At 42.4% G+C, this 19,650-nt stretch overlaps 1 protein-coding gene across 1 annotated transcript in view; it reads right to left on the bottom strand.

Annotated features, from left to right (window-relative positions):
- st6gal2a (ST6 beta-galactosamide alpha-2,6-sialyltranferase 2a) overlaps positions 1-9,922 on the bottom strand; it is a 44,656-nt gene extending 34,734 nt beyond the window's left edge. Inside the window, exon 1 of the mRNA XM_076746667.1 lies at positions 9,681-9,922. The gene's annotated coding sequence lies outside the window, so the exon portion shown is untranslated. The remainder of the gene's footprint in view (positions 1-9,680) is intronic.
- Positions 9,923-19,650: the final 9,728 nt, after the last annotated feature.

Below are 19,650 nucleotides of genomic sequence, written 5' to 3'. Positions count from 1 at the left end.
GATCAAAGTAACAGCTGACTGCAATTTAATCCTCGAAATTATTTTTCACAAATAGACTCCCAGTCACAAAACTGTCATTAACGCTGAGGCACTTATACAGGTATTGATCTTGTATCATTTTTAGGGACAGCTGTAATATAAAACTTAGCCAATACAAGGTATAATATTTCACTGTACAACGCACACTGCTCACTCATTATTACGGACGACGGAACTTTGTTTGGCTGTGGATCACACGAGAAAAATGAGACACTGCAGACGAGAACAAAGACGGACTGAAACAGGGACATCAGAACTCACTTGAAGTTCTGAAGTGAAGTGAGGAAATTGAGCTCAAAGATGAAGCATATGCACAGATTAAATGAGCCACGTCTCTCTCTCTCTCTCTCTCTCTCTCCTCACTTAATGAACCCCTTGCTACAGGTCCACCCTGCTTTAGCCTCAGGAGGCAATGAGGTTATTACTGTGTAGGACATCCCTGTGTAATTATACTGCCAGCGTCCAAGCTCTCCAAAGGGTCCACTGCACTTCATCACATCTTGAAAGCCCAAAGTGCAGCTGTTAAGAATAGCCTGTAGACTGAACGGCTGGCTACCTAAGTCTGTATAAATGAGCAACTGAAGGCAGGATGATGTTGAAGCTACAACACTGTCTTGTTGTGTAAAGCAGTCAAATAGCAACGGTTTTACTCAACTTTCTCCGTGTTTCACGTCTGGCATTGCTGCTAGCTCTGTAGCATAGTTTCTAGGGCAGAGGAGAGGAGAACAATGCAGAGTGCTTTGTTCTCTCTGATGGATTGAAGAATTATTACCTTTTACTTCCGAGGCGAAAGCTCAAAATTCAGGTGTTAAACCCTCCCTATATATCGTGCCAAGCCCTAATCCTGCCGCTGCTCCAACATGAGGACATAATGAAAGGCTTCCTCCTCCTTTCACTTCCACTGCTCACCTTCTTTCCTTCCCCCACATCTGCCATATTCTGTGACCTACATTTAAGTGCGGTGCTGTGCATGCAGATGTAAGTTCAGACAGCGCTCCACTGACTGTTTGTGTCTATATGTGTTTGTTCCAAAGTCAGTCATTTTAGCGTTATGCCTTTACCCACGCAAGGAACAGAATTAATATTGCATTCACTACTGCATCTTTATTCCATGTGAGCAAATGTGTGTAATTACTGTACTCTGGCTCCGAATGCCAGTATTTGTGTGGAAATGTGACTTACTACCAGCAGTAGATCAACCAGCTCCTCAGCACTGGCACCTAGCATGTGTAGCTGAGAACACGCTGCAGGGGATGCAGCTCATTCCAGCCATCCAACTGCCTGCCAATCACATACACTACAGCGTGTCATCGCATGACTGCACGCACGCATACAGATGCACAGCTAAATACAGACCAGCTTTATAAGAACAGCACAAACAGCGGCCACAAACACAATGAAATCAGAGGTGAAATTTCAGTTCCTTCTCCTCCACAAGTAAGGAGGCAGAGCAGGCCACTTTTTTAAAAAGCCAGGCATGCCTTGTTTTGCCTGACTGCAAATCAACTTGCAGGGACTTGAACGTAATGCAAGTCAACAGGAGTGTTACTTTCCACTCACATTATGGCACTGCTTTCAACACTGGAATGATAAAATGACGAGGGAACCGTGGCTTCCCTGACTGACTGCTCTGAATATACTCCAGCCTGCAGTTTGTGGTCAGGCAGTACTGGAGGTAGTCAGGAGCTGCAGTAGAAAATACAGACCAAAGACACCTGAAAGCACCCATATATATATACACAAATCTGATTCCTAAAGAGTTGTATGTAAATAAAACAGAACATACTTATTTGCAAACTGTTTCCCAACAACAGTTTCACAAAGTGTTGCTGAGTCCATGTAGTAATAGCATTTATACAATCATGTGTTCACAAAGTGGTGAACTTCTCTCCATCCTTGCTTGTGAACGACTGAGTCTTTCCAGGATGCCCCTTTCATACCCAATCATGATACTATCACCTGTTACCAATCAACCTGTTTACCTGTGGAATGTTCCAAACAGGTGTTCTTGGAGCATTCCACATCTTTCCCAGTCTTCCTGTCCCAACTGGTTTTAAACATGTTGCTGCATCAAATTCAGAGTAAGCAGATATTTACAAAAACCAATGAAGCTGATGAAGGAAAACAGTAAACATATTGTCCCAACTTTTTGGGAACTGGGGTTGTACACAGAGATACTGATATATATGCAATAAGTAAATATTATCAGTCTGCCCGACTTATTAGTCCAGTCTAGTCTTAAAACTAAAGTCTGGCTACATGCTGAAATATTTTACATAAACTGAACAGAAAGTTAGAATCGGTCTTGTCAAGGCTTTAAAGCAGTCTTAACTGATGAACATTAATTGACATATGATCATTTATAAAGCTGGTATGTTCAACATGTTAGCAAACAGTGGCCTAATCACACATCCAAAAGACATGAAGCAACATTAGCCTTCATTTGAAGTTTAGTTTGTGTCCGCCTGATGCATGTAAGTCTAATATTCACTCTCTTTTTAGCTCTGCTTTACTAAATCTTAAGGAAGATATCTGTCTCTTTATCTGCTAAATGCTCCACTGTGTTCACCAGCTTGTCACCTGCTTGCTGGTGGCCATGTTGCGGGTTTAAGAAAGCATTTTCACTCAAAAAAATAAAAAGATCTGGTATCGGTGAAGAGACGGCTGCCATGGCAGGCCATATCTTACACACTGCACCTTTTAAACTGTCACAGATCTGTTTTTCAGCAATGTGAGTGAGTTTTCACTTTCCCAGGCTGCACTGCCTCCATGGTGAAAGGAGAACATATACATGTTTTATTTAAAAAATAAACAGACAGGATGACTGCTCCCCTCCATGTGATGCCCACACACAAAAACGGGAAAGTAACAAACCACGTTCATCATTTTGCAAAATGGTGAAAGAGAAACAAGAAAGAAACCTTTCATCCTGATTCTCTCCTGGTGGTAGCAGGATCTGACTCATGAGGGATGGCTTCATGCTGCTGTGACACCAAGTCCAGCAAGGTCAGACCAGAAAGTGCTAAAGTACTAACTCCATTAAAGACTGATCCCGCTGAGGCAGATTACTTCGGTCCTGTCTCCCGCAAACCTCCCTCCAACCACAGCACTGATTATATCAGCAGAGCAAAAATGTCTATTTTTGCAAAGGCGTGCTTAGACACTCATTAATCTTGCTCTATAGAACTACATCCAACAATGTCCAGGAGGCGCATGGAGACGGAAGTCTCTCACACACACACACCTGTCACAGTCCATCTGCTGGAGAAAATTCACACCTGATCCACTATGCAGCGAGGAGACAACAGGGTCTACGTGCTGCGTCTGCGTGCACACACACGTGCACACAAAGAGAACCCTTATTGTACAGAGAGCAGCGCTGACATCCATACCATAATACTGACACTTGGACACCTTAACACACATACACCTGGATGAGGTCACTGCACTACCAATTAGCCCCTCTCTTTCTATCAGAGCGCCATGTGAAGCGTTCGTGAACCTTGTAATTACCAGAGCAGAGGACGTGTTTCATTTAAAACCAGTGCGACTGACACAGCCCTTGAGAGAAAACAAGCCTCTGACTCACTCAGAATGAGTAACGGACAAGAGAAAGTCATCAGCCATCAGACATCCACTGGCTGCGCAATGTCTGAACAGGAGGCAGACTTAAAAGTTTACTTCTATCCACACTGCACTCAAGCACCTCGCACGTCACAAGGAAAGAAATGACACCAATGTTTAGCTTAAAGAGTAACCTCTACTTTAAGAAGAAAGGACGTCTGATGAAAACACGTGGCGGGGAAGAGTCGAATCATGCTGACCTTCTAAGCACATCCTATTCTGATAAATCACACGGGGCAGCGGTTCTTGATGACAGGCTTTCACGGCGCATAGAGCCCTCTTGAATACAGCCTGCCAAAAGCAAGGTCCTATGAAGGAAATGCAGCTCTACCTCACATTACGGCCCATAAATACAGCTGGGAGCGCTGACGCCCACAGCAGGCGGGCGTTTGATGTGAGAAAGTAGAGAAAGTCCACTTAAAGTGCACTTAACCATCCATCGCCCCGATTCCGAAACGGACATAACGATGCTTGTACCATCCGACCGTATGACTAGTCACCCTCTCACACCTACATCGACCCTCTCACTCCATTTGTTTTTGAACTAGCGACAGACTCAGTGGTTTTAAATTGCTTGCTCATCCGTGTTTAGGAGAAAGGAAACAAAGATGAAGATTAGTCTTACAAAGCTGCCGTTACTCCGAGAGCTTAAACCAACAACATTGCTCCGGTCCAAACACTAAATAAGAGCAGATCTTACAGGTTAACACATATGCTTGTGCTACAGGAAAAAAAAAAAGATGCTGACAGGATTTGTTCATATCAGGTTTGCACACACTGGCTCCTGTATTTGTGGAAAAATCATGTTTGACTGCTCAGACAACAAGCCCACTAATCTACAGCTCTATAGCCATTTTCAGACAGCTTAACCTCTCTATAATCTGCCTGAACTCTGGACACTTGCTTCTAAACACAGACTGAGATTAGCAGCGTATCAGAGACTTATAGCACAACTATGAAAGCTGCACCACAATAAGCTGCTCAAACCTCCCATGTAACTGTTCAAGAAGACTCCACAGAAGGAGTAGAGCATCATATGTCAACACACAGAAACCAATGCCTAAAACACCTCCTCTCAGGAAGTTTACAATCTTGTGAGGATGGTTAATAACCCTGGACATACATGTGTTTCTCATGTCCTTTGAGCGCTCACACACTCAGCCAGGAGTGAGTGGCACAGCTGGTCTTGATGACTCCAGCGCTCCGTCTTTTGAAGGCTGAGCTCAGATAACTGCTGCTCTGGCTGGTTAGCGCGCATCTGAAATTACACCTCCACCTTCCCAGAGCGCCCTGCCCATGCAATCCCTCCTCTCCTCTGTAGTGTACTGTACTGTACTGTACTGTGCCGCCACATACACAGTCAGGAACAGATAAAAATAAAACTCTACTTCCACATTCAGTCGAATTTTAGGATTAAATAAAAAGAAGCTCAATCGTCTTCAGTCCACTCCAGTCTTGTCATTTTTATCAGCTGTGATATCAAGCGCTGAATTTTGACATAAAGTAAGAGCGATAAATCCACATTTTTACAATAACAATGCATCAGATGGCAACATGACAGTGTGAAAGAGGTCTAGTGATGAACCCACAGAGAATTATCACCTGAATCTGCAGCTGCGCTCGGCCTTACGGGGGTCTCAAGCTCATTGTTTAGCTGTCCGACCAACAGCTTCAATGTTTTGGTTCACCCTCGCTGCTCTCAACAGCAACATTTTCATTGAAAAAGCTTTTAAAATCTCCACTGTGCAGTAACTGCTCAGCTCCAAACAACACACAGGCACAGTCAGCATTAGCTGGTGAAGGTAGTGGAGCATTTAGCAGCTAAAAGAGCAAGATATTTCCCTCAGGAGCTGGACCAAAATCAGACATAGAAGACAGTGAATATTGGATTTACGCTCACCATGACTCCACGTGAATGCTAATGTTCCTCCTTAACTGCTGGATGTATAAAATAAGCAACTGTTTGCTGACAAACTCACCGCCACTAAACAAGGTGATGATATGTCAGTATTGTGTTCACAGCACATCTCTGCTGCCCAAAGTGGCCAAAAAACAGTTACTGCAGCTTTAAACATATTTGTCTCCGCTTTTCCTACCAGTATTAACTGATTGACATTTAAAAGCTTTTCATTTTAAGCCAGCAATTGTTAACCTCACTCTTATGAAAGCAGAGATCATCTTATGGTTAAATCAATGAGAATTTTCTTAGCAGCCTCTAAGCTGCAGTGGTGCAATATTTAAAAGGTGCTTCACTGTGCTGCTGCTGGGATGATTGACCGGTGCACATCTGTCCTTCAGAGACAGAAAGTCTGCATCCCCTGGTAGTCTAAGTGGCAACAGTAAAGATTTGTGTCTTTGAGGCAGAGCTCCTTGTTGCCATGTGATGCGGCCCGTGAAGCAATCCACACATACAAAAAAGCAATTACTTTTCAGCAATAAAGAAAATAACAATGTTCTTCCAAGTGGTCCCTGAACGCAACACCCATGTAGCTTTGATATTATATCAATGGATCATGGTGTCTGTCGACAAAACATAAGTAGATGCAGAGTGTCGCGCCTTCCGAGACAAAGGGACAAACATTTATACATTTAAGTAGAAGACAAAGCAGTGTGTCTGTGGGGACGAGCTCACAGTGATGAAAAAGGCTAATCTCAGGAGTCATTACAGCTACAATCATGCTAAACTGGATGAGCTGCAAGAACAAATGTACTTGGATAAAATTAATGCTCTTCTGTGGGGTTTAGATGTCCAACAAGGAGCTTTCACAAGCCCACAATCTGACAGTGACGGTGTTATACAGGCAAGTTTTGTGGTGAGCGAGCTAAGAGCTAAGAAGCTGAAACCTCATTCAGAAGGAGAATTTGTGCCTTGTACAATTGTACAATTTTTCCAAAGTGCATTTTCCTGCTCCCGCTCTCTCCTGCAGACGTTTGGCGAGAGTCTTCAGGACACGCAAAGGAAACTGAAGTTAAGCTGCAAAGCGACAATCTGCTACTGAAAGATCTTCTCAAAACTCTCGCTTGCTCAGCTCAAGACTGACTGACCCAAACCGGGAAAACTGGAAAGCTGTGATTTTCATCATCTTCATCATCAATATCACCATCACTATCACCTGACATCAGATATCTCACCAAAGAGAAGCAGTTCCAGACTGACTGCTGCCAAATGAGCAACTCCCTAAAACTGTCACATGTGCGTAATAAGCTTCTCAGGTGCTGCCCAATCACCAGTGACACACCCCTGAGAGGAAATGGCCTTTGACAGGACAAAAGTTTCCCCACCTCTGCCGTAAGGTCAATCAGTCCCACGCTCTTTTCTTTTTGCTTTGTCCAGCATCAGTTTAACCAATGTGAACACAGGGATTCAATTAGTACACCTTAGTGGGATTTATGTTAAATCCCTTCTGACGGAGAGTATCTCTTCACCACACACTCGTCCACATAAATAGCTTCTTCTCTCAGACCTCCTCTGGCCTGATGCTAATCAGAGCAGTCACTCTTCGACTAGTTAACTCCATTACTGGGTCATCACTGACACCAATTATGCATTTCATCAGTTTGTATTTTTAGAATAGCAGCATTTCCTCACTGATATTCTCTGGCTTAAAAAAATAAAATAAAAAAAATAAAAATCTCCAAAAATTGTTTTCCACCCACTAATTGGCATGGTGGCTTACAATGAAACCTGTGTGAATGACAACTGTCTCAGTTTTCATATAGCTACGATACACTGGACTGTCAATAATAGATTAGATAGAAAGCTTTCTGATCTATCTTTGTTTAGCCCCTCTCAGCTGGCTGCAGCTGCATGTCCGCATGCACCGCTGAGCACGTCAATTTCACAATAATCACAAAGGTTGTCAGGAAACTGATGGGCTGGGAATTAGACATAAACATACATTATTTCAGCACAGTATGAGCTTCCATATACTGAAAAACCTCATGCTCTCCATGATGATCTTTTTGATCATTATGTCTTCTGTGGGCTTCTGTCCTTTATGTGTCATTTCTGCACATGGTAAATTATTTGGGAATACTTCATACCATGTGATGTCCTGATTTTGGGTGGAACAGTCATTTCTGTCTTGTTCACACTGAATGTTACTAAAGACCAGTGATGCTATAATGAAGAAAGTGTTACATTTTGTTAAGATTTGGTGGAGAAATGTAAGAAAACAGGGTCTGTATGGTGGTTTGCCATTGTAGCACAAAAGTGGAATATTGTTGGTGCATATTAGAAAGCAGTTCTCTGACACACCTGTACTTTGTCTGCACATGTGGGGGGGGGGGGGGGTCACCCCATTTGAGACAATATATCCAGCTGCACAGACAAAGAGGTGCCAGCCGGTGTGTAGCAGTAATTAGATAGTTATGTGTAAAAGCAATAACACAGATGTTCGGTGAGCTTTTCACACATTGGTGTCGGGCATGTGCCTTTATCAGGCATCCATCAGCACATTCATAATGGATCCTTAGAGTGGGTTGCAACACCTATAGTTCACTCACTATAAAAGAAAATGTTCTGGCAAAGAAAGGATAAATAATTTAGCTTTAGTTTTACATAATGTGCGCCTTTTCAGCTGTGCTCTGGTGTTCAAACACACTGTCCACTAAATTCAACTTTTGTCCTCGTCGCAGACTCTCAAAAGCATTGAAAACCAGAGCGCACATAATTGTTTAGCAGCAGCACACACAAACAAAATGACTTTTCTGACGCAATGTCACTATAACCTGGAGAGAGGCTTTGCATTTCCATGCTGTTTATGCTGCACAGGGAAGTAGTACAGAAAACAGACTGCTGCCTTTGATTCCAGTGGACGATAGTGAAGTACTTTGCATGTGTGTGTGTGTGTGTGTGTGTGTGTGTGTGTGTGTGTGTGTGTGTGTGCGTGTGTTCTCATTGTTGAGTTTCAGTCTCCTCTCGACCTCCACCTCTGTTCTTGAAGATGATGTGTTTTGGTGACAAAGCCCCGACAGCTGAGTGACAAACCTCGCCATTCACACGTTGCTGATATCAGACAACCCCCAGCACTTCAAAAGGCAACACACTCCACACCCCCACACACACAAAAAAACGAAGAAACACCTAATCTGCCATGACACTTGTATGTTTCCTTCAGCTTTCAAATGTTTTTGTTGCTCTGCGTCGTGTGATGTGAAGGCGATTAGGGAACACAACACTTTGGTGCTTAATTTAAAGCACTTGGGTCTGAGATGATATAAGGCTGTCACTAATTAAATTGCTTCAAACAAAAGCCTGCTACAGTTGCAGCTGCGGATATGAAAGTGCAGTGATGAACACTTCAAGGAGCAGCCTGTTAGACTTTCAACGGTGCTGCTAAAATGAACTTTTGGAGCACGAGAGCAGGTTATTTTCATCATGGCAAAAAAGTAACAGACTTTGTGCATGCAAATAATACTCTAAGAATTTCCAAGGTGTCTCTGTCTCAGTGGGTGATAAGGGAAATGTTATAGTCTGGGTTTCCTGTTTTGTGTGGGGTGACACCATGTGCACGAAGCTGTTGAACAATAACTGAGTGTCAGTGGAACAATAAACCTCTGCATCTTCCCAAGTTGTAGAGCAGCGTGCAGGCCTGGCTTCACTGTGAATGAACTCAGATTCTTCATTGTGGTGAAAGCTGATCTTAAAAAAAAGGGACTCAGCTCAAGAAAGCGTCTTTAACTCTGGTGCATGTGTCAGTAATGCTCACGTTGATTAAATCCTTTTTTTCTTCTCGTGTAATTAAACATTCACAGAGCCTCACCGAAACTAAATGAGCTGCCTTTAAATGAGCTTCCTGTGGTGATGACCGTGATCCGCCAAAGTAACGAAAGAACAAAGGATTTTCTTTCGTTTTCATCCGCAGGTTTGTGATATCTTTAATACTGGGTCGTTTAGACCAAACATCGTGCATGCACATCCTCCCCCTGTGCAGCGCGGCGTCCTGCACAAAGCGCTCTGAAGCAGCAAATGCAGGTCTGTACGAAAATGCTGCGGAAAGCGAACAAAGCCTTACCTAAAAACTGTGCCGGTCCTCGCTGGATGCTGCTGCTGCTGCTGCTGCTGCCCGGCGGTCCATTTCGCTCCTGTTCGCCTTGTTGCACGGCAAGCATGCGGCTCGGTTTGGCTCGCCTCTGCTCCCTGTTCACGCAGAGGACATCCACTACTACACCGAGCGGAGGGGCTGTGTTGTCCGTCACACTGTTGCTGGCCTTTTTCTCTCATCCACATCTGAGTTTGAGAGGCGGAGTCAGCGAGGGCTGGTTTCTACAGAGAGGCAACGAGGTGGCTGTTGGCCTGGAGGAGAGGAAAGGAGGGAAGGAAAGGAAGGAAAGGAGAGAAGGGGAGAAAAGAAAGGAGGGAAAGGTATATTGATGTTGAATGAGATACTTTCCTGGCAGTAGCAGATGGTGTGTCAAATCACGCAGGGGAGGGAAAGAGGAAGGAAAGAGGCAGAGAAAGGCACAAATTTAATACACGTTTGATAATGTCCCACCAGGTTTGCCCAGTTCAAAGGGGGGGAGAGGCCTACACGTCTTGCAGAATGTTTTTAAGATTGATATCACTCCTGTACTTGTAAATATTAGACTACAGCTAGCTAACAGTTAGCTTAGCTTAGTTTAGTTTAGCGTCGTTTAGCTTAGCCTGGCTGGGAGCAGTTGTGTCCTCAAATGGAACCAATGAGCTTGTGGTTACACCACAGGAAGTAGTGTACACCATATGGTTTGTGTTCAAGTGGTCAAGATGTCAGATCACTGCTGGTAGTCAATGGCAACGCATACTGTTGGTGTCTAGAAGTCACCAAGGCTTTAACAAACTTGTGACCGAGGAGAAATAAGAGACCTCAGGCACTTTATAAAGTTAAGTGCCTGAAGTTTATAAAGTTTATAAAGAAAAAGTAAATGACAACATATTAACTTACCATTCACCTAGATTAATTTCCATGGCCTTTGCCATTTTTTGAAAATGTCACAACTCCAAGGTTGTGAATACCACGAGTGAGCTTGGTAAACACGGCCATATTTGAAGGCAGCAGGTGACTTCCTGATATCACCACTGCTAACTGCTAACTGCTACTAGCTAAGACCCAAACCTTCCATAAAACAGCAAATTGTTGCTTTTTATATTTTGTTGTTTATACAGATTAAACAAATGATAAAGTGTTAACTTATTATTGTCACAAGTGATGGCAGGTGGATTTTGTTACCTTTGTAATAAAAAAAAAAAAAACAGGCTAGCAGTTTCCCCCTGTTTCCAGTCTTAAGCTAAGCTAACGGACCGCTGGCTATAACCTTATGTAGTATTTACCAAACAGATATTAGTGGTTTAAATTTTCTCCACTAAGTCTCTGCAAGAAAGCGCATAAGGTTTTACCAAAATGGTGTACTGTTGCTTTAAGGAAAGAAAAAAATCCAAGACCATCTCAAGTGCTTTAAACCAGTGATTCCCAACCTTTGTGGCCCCCCTCACCATGAAGGGGTCTCAGGTTGTTCCAGTGGAATGATTATTAGAGGCCAGAGGGGCAAAACATTCCAATATTTCACAAGTTTTTTTTCTTCCTTTTTTCTCATGAATCATCTTGCAACCCCTCATATTGATCTTATGAGCCTTTGGAGGAACTGTTGACCCCAAGGTTGGAAACCACCACTTAACTGATCCAGACTGCTTTGCTGGAAACTGATGAACAAAAACAGAACCAATGAACCTAAAAAAAATATTTTAGGATTTTCAAAAGATTACAAACACTGAGTACATCACTTGAACAACTCAGCCATGATTAGCTTCACAAACACAAAAAATGTAAAGGAATTCAAGAGCACTAGTAAAACAAAATACATAAACACAACAATAGAGGGTACACAGTTACACCATCACTGTACCACCATTGAGATACTCAGATATTTGGGTTTTGTTCTTAATAGTGAACCTTGACCAGTCTAACACATTCCTCAACTCTCTTATCCACATATCATGCATTGATCCACAGTCTAACTTCCACATAGTAAAACACTAGCGTGTTAGGCTCCCAGTGCAAAAGCTTAACTTGAACATTTTTAAAGCATCACTCACACAACACACCCATTATCACATTCTTAACGTGCAAGCAGATCATCAAGTTAAAACAAGTTAAATGCCAGTAAAACTCTGTGAGTAAAGTGTGTTTGGTGCTCTTTCGTACTGTAAGCGATCAGTGGGTTGAGATCATGAAACAGAATGAGTGAGTTTTCTAACTTTGGTGCAGCTTGTCAGAAACTGAAACTTCTGTCACCATACAGTGACAGCGTCTCAGAGGGCCTCAGGTGTCTAATGAAAAGAAGACTAGAAAAGAAAGCTAAGCCGTTTTTAGACTGTGCACTTTTGTATAAACAAATATCAAGAAGTTTCAATTTTGCCGAAGATGGAATGCAAGACATGGGGTAATATGGTCCCTTTGGTCTTGTAAAAGCTCTGCTGCAATGCTTTGGGTCAACTGACAGGAACATTTACTGTAGCCATTACAGGTGGAGGAGGAAATGCATAATTTTGAAAGAATGAAGTATGGAATCATGTGTTTGACAATTATGAAAAAATACAAGTGGAAAAAAGGGAGCGGGTAGGTGGATCTTGTTACCTTTGGACACCGCCAGGATGGCTGTCTCTCTCTGCTTCATGTCTTTATGCTAAGCTAAGCTAAATATTTGCCGGCAATAGCCTCTAATTTGCATTTACAAATGTGCCAGTGGTGTCAATTTTCTCATTATTATCGTCGTCAACATTCGGCAGGAAAGTAAATATTTCCCAAAATATTGACTTTTTGGAAAATGGAACTCTACAAAGCTACAATTCCACGACAACTGAGCAAACGCCATCTGATGATTTAGTAGATCCAAACAGGGACTTAATGGACCTTGAAGTGAGATTGTTATGTCAAATATTTGTATCCAAATGAAGCTGTTGCAGTGAAGTCACCTTTCCTTGTTTGACTAAACCTTGTAAAGGCCTTTATTTGGAGCAAAGAAACTGTTAAATATATATATATTAATTTAACGTGTCATTGTTTTTCTGCATTATAAATGTGTGTGTGTGTGTGTGTGTGTGTGTGTGTGTGTGTGTGTTTGAGAGAGAGAGACAATGGTTAGTTTGTAGTTTGTGTTTTTTGTGCTGCGCAAGGATCAGCAAGTGTAATGCAGGTTGTGTGTTTGTGCGCTGCTCTCTTAATTGCCTCATCAGTAAATGTCAAACATTCAAATGGCTTGGCCATCTAGATTTATTCTTTCATTTGTGCTTCATCAGATGCATGCGCTACTGCTGCATGCTGCAATCACTGCTGCGCAGCCAAATGTGCCAATGAATAATAAATCACGACACAAAGAGATCTAACCAGCTGTCTGTGAACCGTGAGACCAACTGGAAAGTAAACTTGGGAGTTTTTTACAGTACAAATATCCTCTTTAACCACAAAAACTGATGCATGATCAGATGGTGTCTCAAAGAATAGTAGAGGGACACTTCAAGTGTTGGACAACCTGCACACACAAAATCCAGTAGACAAGTACAGCATGGATCATGGAGTTAGCACAGATACTCAAAATGTTGCCTTGAATAATGTAACCTGAGGCATTGGCTCCATTGCACACATGACGTTCTGTCTCTTCAAAGTGAGGCTTAGTAATGGGGCGTTTGGAGATAGATGACTCACACCAACTCACTGGTGTGCTCAGAGACTGTGGCTGAAAAATGGAGAGTGTGAGTGGGCTGTGGGAAGTGTGTTTGTGGCCCAGAGCAATATGGTAAGACCTGTAGACTGAAATGTCTCCTACAGTCACCCCAGCAGCCCCCCAGCAGGTCAGCAGCCCTCTGCTGAACACCTGACTCCGGTGCTTATCGTCTTTCTCCAGGTGTGTGTCAGTCAGCCACACTTCATTATACTGCTGCCTTTGTAGTGAATGACCAAAAAAGGAATTTCACAATGAGGAAAAGAGGTGTGTAACCAGGTGTGAGGTGTGTGCATGTGTGTCATGAAAGAAGAACGTACATGTGTAGTGTCTGTGCATAAAAGTGTATTTTGCACTTGTCAGCCCAGCTGCAAAGCTGATTCCCTTGAAAATGCCTGACCACCAAGATGAAAGGGACCAATTAACCCTTTGCAAAGTCCCACTCCCAGAGTGACTCTCCGCCCGTCAATCTCTCCGTTCCAGCATCACATGTATGCACTTTACAATAATAGCAGTGGCAGATTTTCCAATCAAAATTCATGGTAATTTTTGAAGCAATGGATCCTTGATTTCAGACAAAAGGAGACAAAACCAGCCTCTCATTTCTAGTCCAATGCCCTCGATTAAGACAACTGAAATGACAACTGATAATGGTAGATATTATCAGCACTGGCTTGTCTATTAATGTAAGGCCTACATCTCACAGAAAACCTTCTCCAGCTGTCAAGCCAGAAGTCTTTAACAGGGTCTTAAGTATGCACTTGATAACAACATACACAATTTTGCACTGAAAGACTGAGGCTAAAGCTACGCACCAGGGAAAAAGCTGGCATCCTCACCAGTTGATTATTTATAAACATCCCAGAATAAAAAGCAGGACGGAGCTGCCAGTGTTAGCTTAAACTCTGATATGATATCGTTAGCTCTTTTACCAGCTCCCATACAGTGGACGTGTCACACATGAATGAGATTTTTCTAGCATAACCTGTGACCATGACGCTATGAAACAATGTATTAAACTCATCTGCTTCTTAGCCACTAAAGTAAAACCGAAACAGTTGCCCTGAATCCTGAATTCAGTCCTGTTTGTCCTGAAAAATAGACAAAACCCAAGTTTTGATTAGTAGGCAAATAAAACATTATGTATTAATTGTTGTGAAACATATTTTTGGTGATGCCTCAGAAGGGCAGTGTCCCAGATCTCCATTGGCTACAGCAGACGTTATCCATACTCATCGTGAATTATGGCTGTTATAGTTTCTTTTATATGTGCACAGTAGTGCCCCGAATTGACAAACAACTCACAATGAGGAGGCATAGCTATGACATTGTTGAACTGAAACACTAGGGAGGGAAATTAAACCATCCATCGCTGACATGGAGCCCAGTGTCCCAGGACCTGTTGAGCATCCACCCAAAAAGCAACAACATTACTGCTTTATGAGATCCAAACAAAGCATTTTGCAGTTGATTTCATGAAAAAAAAAAAAATGTTCGCATTGACTTTTGATTTTCACGTGTTTTACTGTTCATTGACACTGTTACTGTTCATTTTCATTGAATTTAATGTACTGCAGGCCTACGACCAACTCCACTGTCCTGAATTCCCCCCACCCTCATCGGGTCACCCTGACATGCATATACAAAAGCTGTATGCATGACAAACATTGTTTAATTCATATCCATATACTCTTTATCTTATGTTTTTGGTTTTTGAAAGGCTAAAAAAATACAGATCCCTTCAAACATTCTGTATTGTATTGCTTGGAGAAAGCCTGACAGGGCTGCCATGTTACAGTTGCCGAACAATTCACTGTTATGTCTTCTTTTGCTTTTCCTTAAGACACACTTTTACTTCATGTGATTCCTCTCACACCACCAAACATATACAATAGATCTCTGGTTTTATCATTGAGCACACATAGCTGAACTGTTCCTGTTATGTGAATAAAGGTCTTCGCTCCCTAAATTCTATCACGCAATGAAAAAGGTGGATGAAGCCAGCACATCCCCTGTGCTGTGTACTCTTTCGGCAGGCTTTTGTCTGCGCTTTAAAAATTCGAAATGCTGCCACCAGCACTGCCCTCATCATTCCCTACCTGCGTAATCATCATCGAGACTCATAACTGTGTGACTGAGATGAATCAGAGAGCAGTCAAAGCTTTCTGCCACCACTAAAATCATATCTGAGCATCTGGCCATCTCTCTGATCTACCTCGGTTTGTTGTTCCTCTCAACTAATTGTGGCCATTAGAAAACTGCAAGAGCGTGACGGTTTCCATGGCAATACACTGATGTGCTCGGGTGTTTCGAGCCTTAAATATCCTGGTCATTTCATGCCATCTGTTTCTCCTAATCACAATATCTTGACTGATTTGGAAATTATGAGAGCCAGCATAACGCAGTCACAGAAGCCTCGCTGACTTAATGGGCTCATTCACATCTACAAAATGCCGGTGGAGGTGTTTGATGACACATTGAAGGATGAGACTTCTGAGTGCATTTTATTAGGTTCATATTCAATACACACACAATGCAGAGTGATAGTAAACAGCAAATGATGTAGTGAAATGACAAGTGGGTAACTTAGCCCTTAACAGACTGGAAGAGGTGGCTGCAGGCCATTTGATGGTCTGATGAGCACATCTGTGCTGTGCGTATAAAAAGAGATGCCAAATGATCTGCTGGAAATGGCTGTGAATTGTCTAGAACTTGATTACCTCATTCTGCACCGCATTTTAACACAATGCTGAAATTATTTTTTGAAATACACATTTAAAAAACGTGTTTATAATATCGGACTCGTGTTCAATGATGTGCTGAACTCAACAGAGCCAGAACATCAAGTCCACAGCCATACCGGGGGCTTTGTGAGGCTACAGTTAGACAGTGGCTCTCTGAGCTACATGCTAACATGCTCACAATAGCAGCACTAACAAACTGATGTTCAAGTATGTCCGTCATCTTGATTTAGCTTGTTTGCATGCCAACACCCTGAAAAAATATTGAAAAAAATATTGTGGACTGCTATTGTTGCTATTGTTATGGGGAGCTTGTTCCACCGTGGAGTCAGGACAGAAAACAGTCGTGATTTTATTGGGTGGTAGCAGGGCCCCCTCATAGTGAGGGAGGTTGGATGGCACATACAGGCAAACCAGCCAGGGGCATTGCAGTGGTCTAGGGGTGAGATGGCAAGAGCCTGGAGCAGAGCCTGCCACCTTCTGGTTGAGGAACGGACATATCCTCCTGATGTTGTGGAGCATGAATCTGCACCAGCAAGTCGTTGCAAACAACGTTTGCAGGGAAGGACAGCTGGTCATTCAGAGTCATATCCACGATCCTTGCTGTCCGAGCCACCACTGAGATCTCAAGGCAATACAGAGGTCATGGACGGGGGATGCCTTTCCTGGAAGGAAGAGCAGTTCAGTCTTATTGAAACTGAGCTTCAGCTTGTGTGCAGGGATTTGCTCATGACCCAAAGTTGGGCAAATTGCTGGTAGAGCAACAAACATCACCGAAGTCATTAGCATTCATCCTCTGGGCACCATGGGTATCTGTATCAAATTCTATGGCAGTCTGCCCAACATCTGTCAAGACATTTCACTCTGAGAGGTGTTGTGATAAGGAGGCAGGAGTTTGGACTGAAATGGTTTTACGATTTGAGAAGCAGTTTTATGAATGATGTATGACTCCAATATCTATTCAGCATTTCTTTGTTTGGGCATTTCTGCTTTACTTATTTTTCCTGGTGATGGCTAGAGACAGGAGAGGCAGGGGATGACATGCAGTAATGCAGATATGCAGGTGAGCTACCAGGGCTAGTTGGAGTTGCTAATCTGTTAACAATGATTACACTACTGGCCACACCAGAAGCCCCAAAACATTGCCTGTTGCTCCCGGAGGCTGAACCATCATCAGATAATAGTCAGTGGGTTCCAAGATTCCTTGTAAAATAATAAGTGAAAGCCACTCTTGTTGGGCCAATGATAGGGACAAAAAGTGCTATGTTTTGTTGGTTGTTGTCATTTTTTTTTTTTTTTTTTTTTTTTAGTATTAACTGGTTTCATGCTTTTATCTGTTCCAAATTCAGTCAACATGTGCTTCACCTGTGACACCTACACCTTTTTAAGTTCTGTTTCACCAGCCAGAAAATGCTGCTATAATGGGAGTGAGTTTACCCCCAGAGCATTTAAAATCCCTTAATCTTGTTAGCATTATTGTGAGTTAAGGCAGGTCTTTCCAGGATAGGACACACAACATTGTTATTTTGGCTGCACACACCCTCATTTTTAGATCTTGACACACAAGAGAAAGACAAAGCTGAACTAGAGAAGGACTATAGATGGTGAATCAAAGAATGACATAAGAGAAAGAGACAACAGTCAAGTGAGTCCACAGGAACCACTTAAACCTTCCCAAACCCCTCAAAGACATCCAAGAGACATAGAAAATGTTCAAAGTAAAGCCTTGGGCTGAAGGCTCCTCGATGAGCCTAGCAAAACAACAAGATGACAGATACCACATTGACTTAATAAACACAAACAGTCCAGACAAAGCATGAATGATTTAGAATGGACAAGCGTACAAACTTCAGAACACAATAACTTAATCTGCTGTCTGATACATATATGATCACTTCATTTACCTCTGTAGTTTTAATGTATTTCTTAACACTGGCCCTTTCATACCTTCTGTTCTGAAGAGTACCAGGACCATGTTGCTCATAGAGCGATGCACCACACTGTGACCATGGATAAAAATGCTCAAGATGAACCTGAAATGTCACCACTGGTACACATTACTGAGATAATGCCCCTGCAACTTATCAAATAGGCAAGTACAGACAAAAAGGGTTCTTAGATTAATTCAGTACAAAGGTAGGGTAGGCTCGTGGCTGTCTGCTGCACTCTTTCTTTCACATCCTTTGTTCCCGCATCTGCTGTGTTCCACCTAAATATTACATGTGCATTAGAAAGGCCAGGATGATGGATGTGTCATGGTACCCGCTACATCGTCTCTTTTCCACATTTGTGAAATGTGCAGCATATAGCAAATGTGCAACATCTCAGCTGCTGCGGTATCCATTTTTATATCTTATTGCTGTATAGCTACAGAACATATGTGTGTGTGTGTGTGTGTGTGTGTGTGTGTGTGTGTGTGTGTGTGTGTTTATTTACGTACGTTGCATCCTAAGTTAGTGTAGTTTGAACTTTTCTAATTGCTGTTCGTTTAAGTGTGAATGTACCATCAGGATTGCTATTTGATTGTGTTGTACAATAGCAATAAATAATTCTGTTCTAATCTATTCAGTTCTGTTCCTCCAGTCTTCAACACCGCTGGATAAACTCAAAGAGCCAAGACAAGAAAACGTAAGAGAAAGCTGTCTTTATTACAAGTGCAGACATGGAGCTCTCCAGTAGCCATTATTATCCCACATTTAGACCCACAGCTCCAGATGTCCAGACAATAATCAGCATTGTGATGTTATGAAACACTGTTATTCAGTGTGTCCAGTGGTCACACTGCTGGACAATCTGCTGGCCCTGTCATGTTTAAACCAACGTCCTCCAGTCACCCACCTGAAACACCTCAGTCACATTTGTGACCCTTCATCAAATCGCTATTTATAACTGGTCCAATGTGGTTGTGACATACTAGGCAAGCTTTGAGCTCATTAGGGGCAGTAAATGCTTCAAAATTATGTGGACATAAATGCAGATTCACCATGTTTCTACACACACACCTTAGAGTCAGGAGAACCTTTTGATCCTGTTCTTCTGTTGTTCATCCTGCGGTTACTTGATCCCACAACTGAGGAATATTAACTATGATGATGGATATTTTTAAGTTGTTTTCTTGCCCTTTATGAACAGTGTTATATGTAAGAATATATACAGAAACTACACAAATACAACACTGATTCCAAAGAAACAAAGTGGTGAACCTCTCTCCGTCCTCACTTGTGAACAACTGAACCTTTCCAGGATGCCTCTTTCATGCCCAATCATGATACTATCACCTGTTACCAATCAACCTGTTTACCTGTGGAATGTTCCAAACAGGTGTGTTTGGAGCATTCCACTACTTCCCCAGTCTTTAGTTGCTCCTGCCCCAACTTGTAGCATAACATATATTTACAAAAATCATTGAAGTTGATGAGGTAAAACAGTAAACATATTGCAGGGTGAAGAGTGAGCAGTTGAGACTGAGCCAAGTCTCTCTGGCTTTGGCTCTTTGACAGTATATTTGATATATCTAAGATATATTTGCTGTATGTAAAGATAAACGTAT

The sequence above is a fragment of the Chaetodon auriga genome, chromosome 13 (assembly GCF_051107435.1).
Source record: "Chaetodon auriga isolate fChaAug3 chromosome 13, fChaAug3.hap1, whole genome shotgun sequence".
Taxonomy (NCBI): Eukaryota; Metazoa; Chordata; class Actinopteri; order Chaetodontiformes; family Chaetodontidae; genus Chaetodon; species Chaetodon auriga.
The sequence above is the reverse complement of the archived record's forward strand: the minus strand, read 5'-3'. Positions and strand labels throughout refer to the sequence as shown.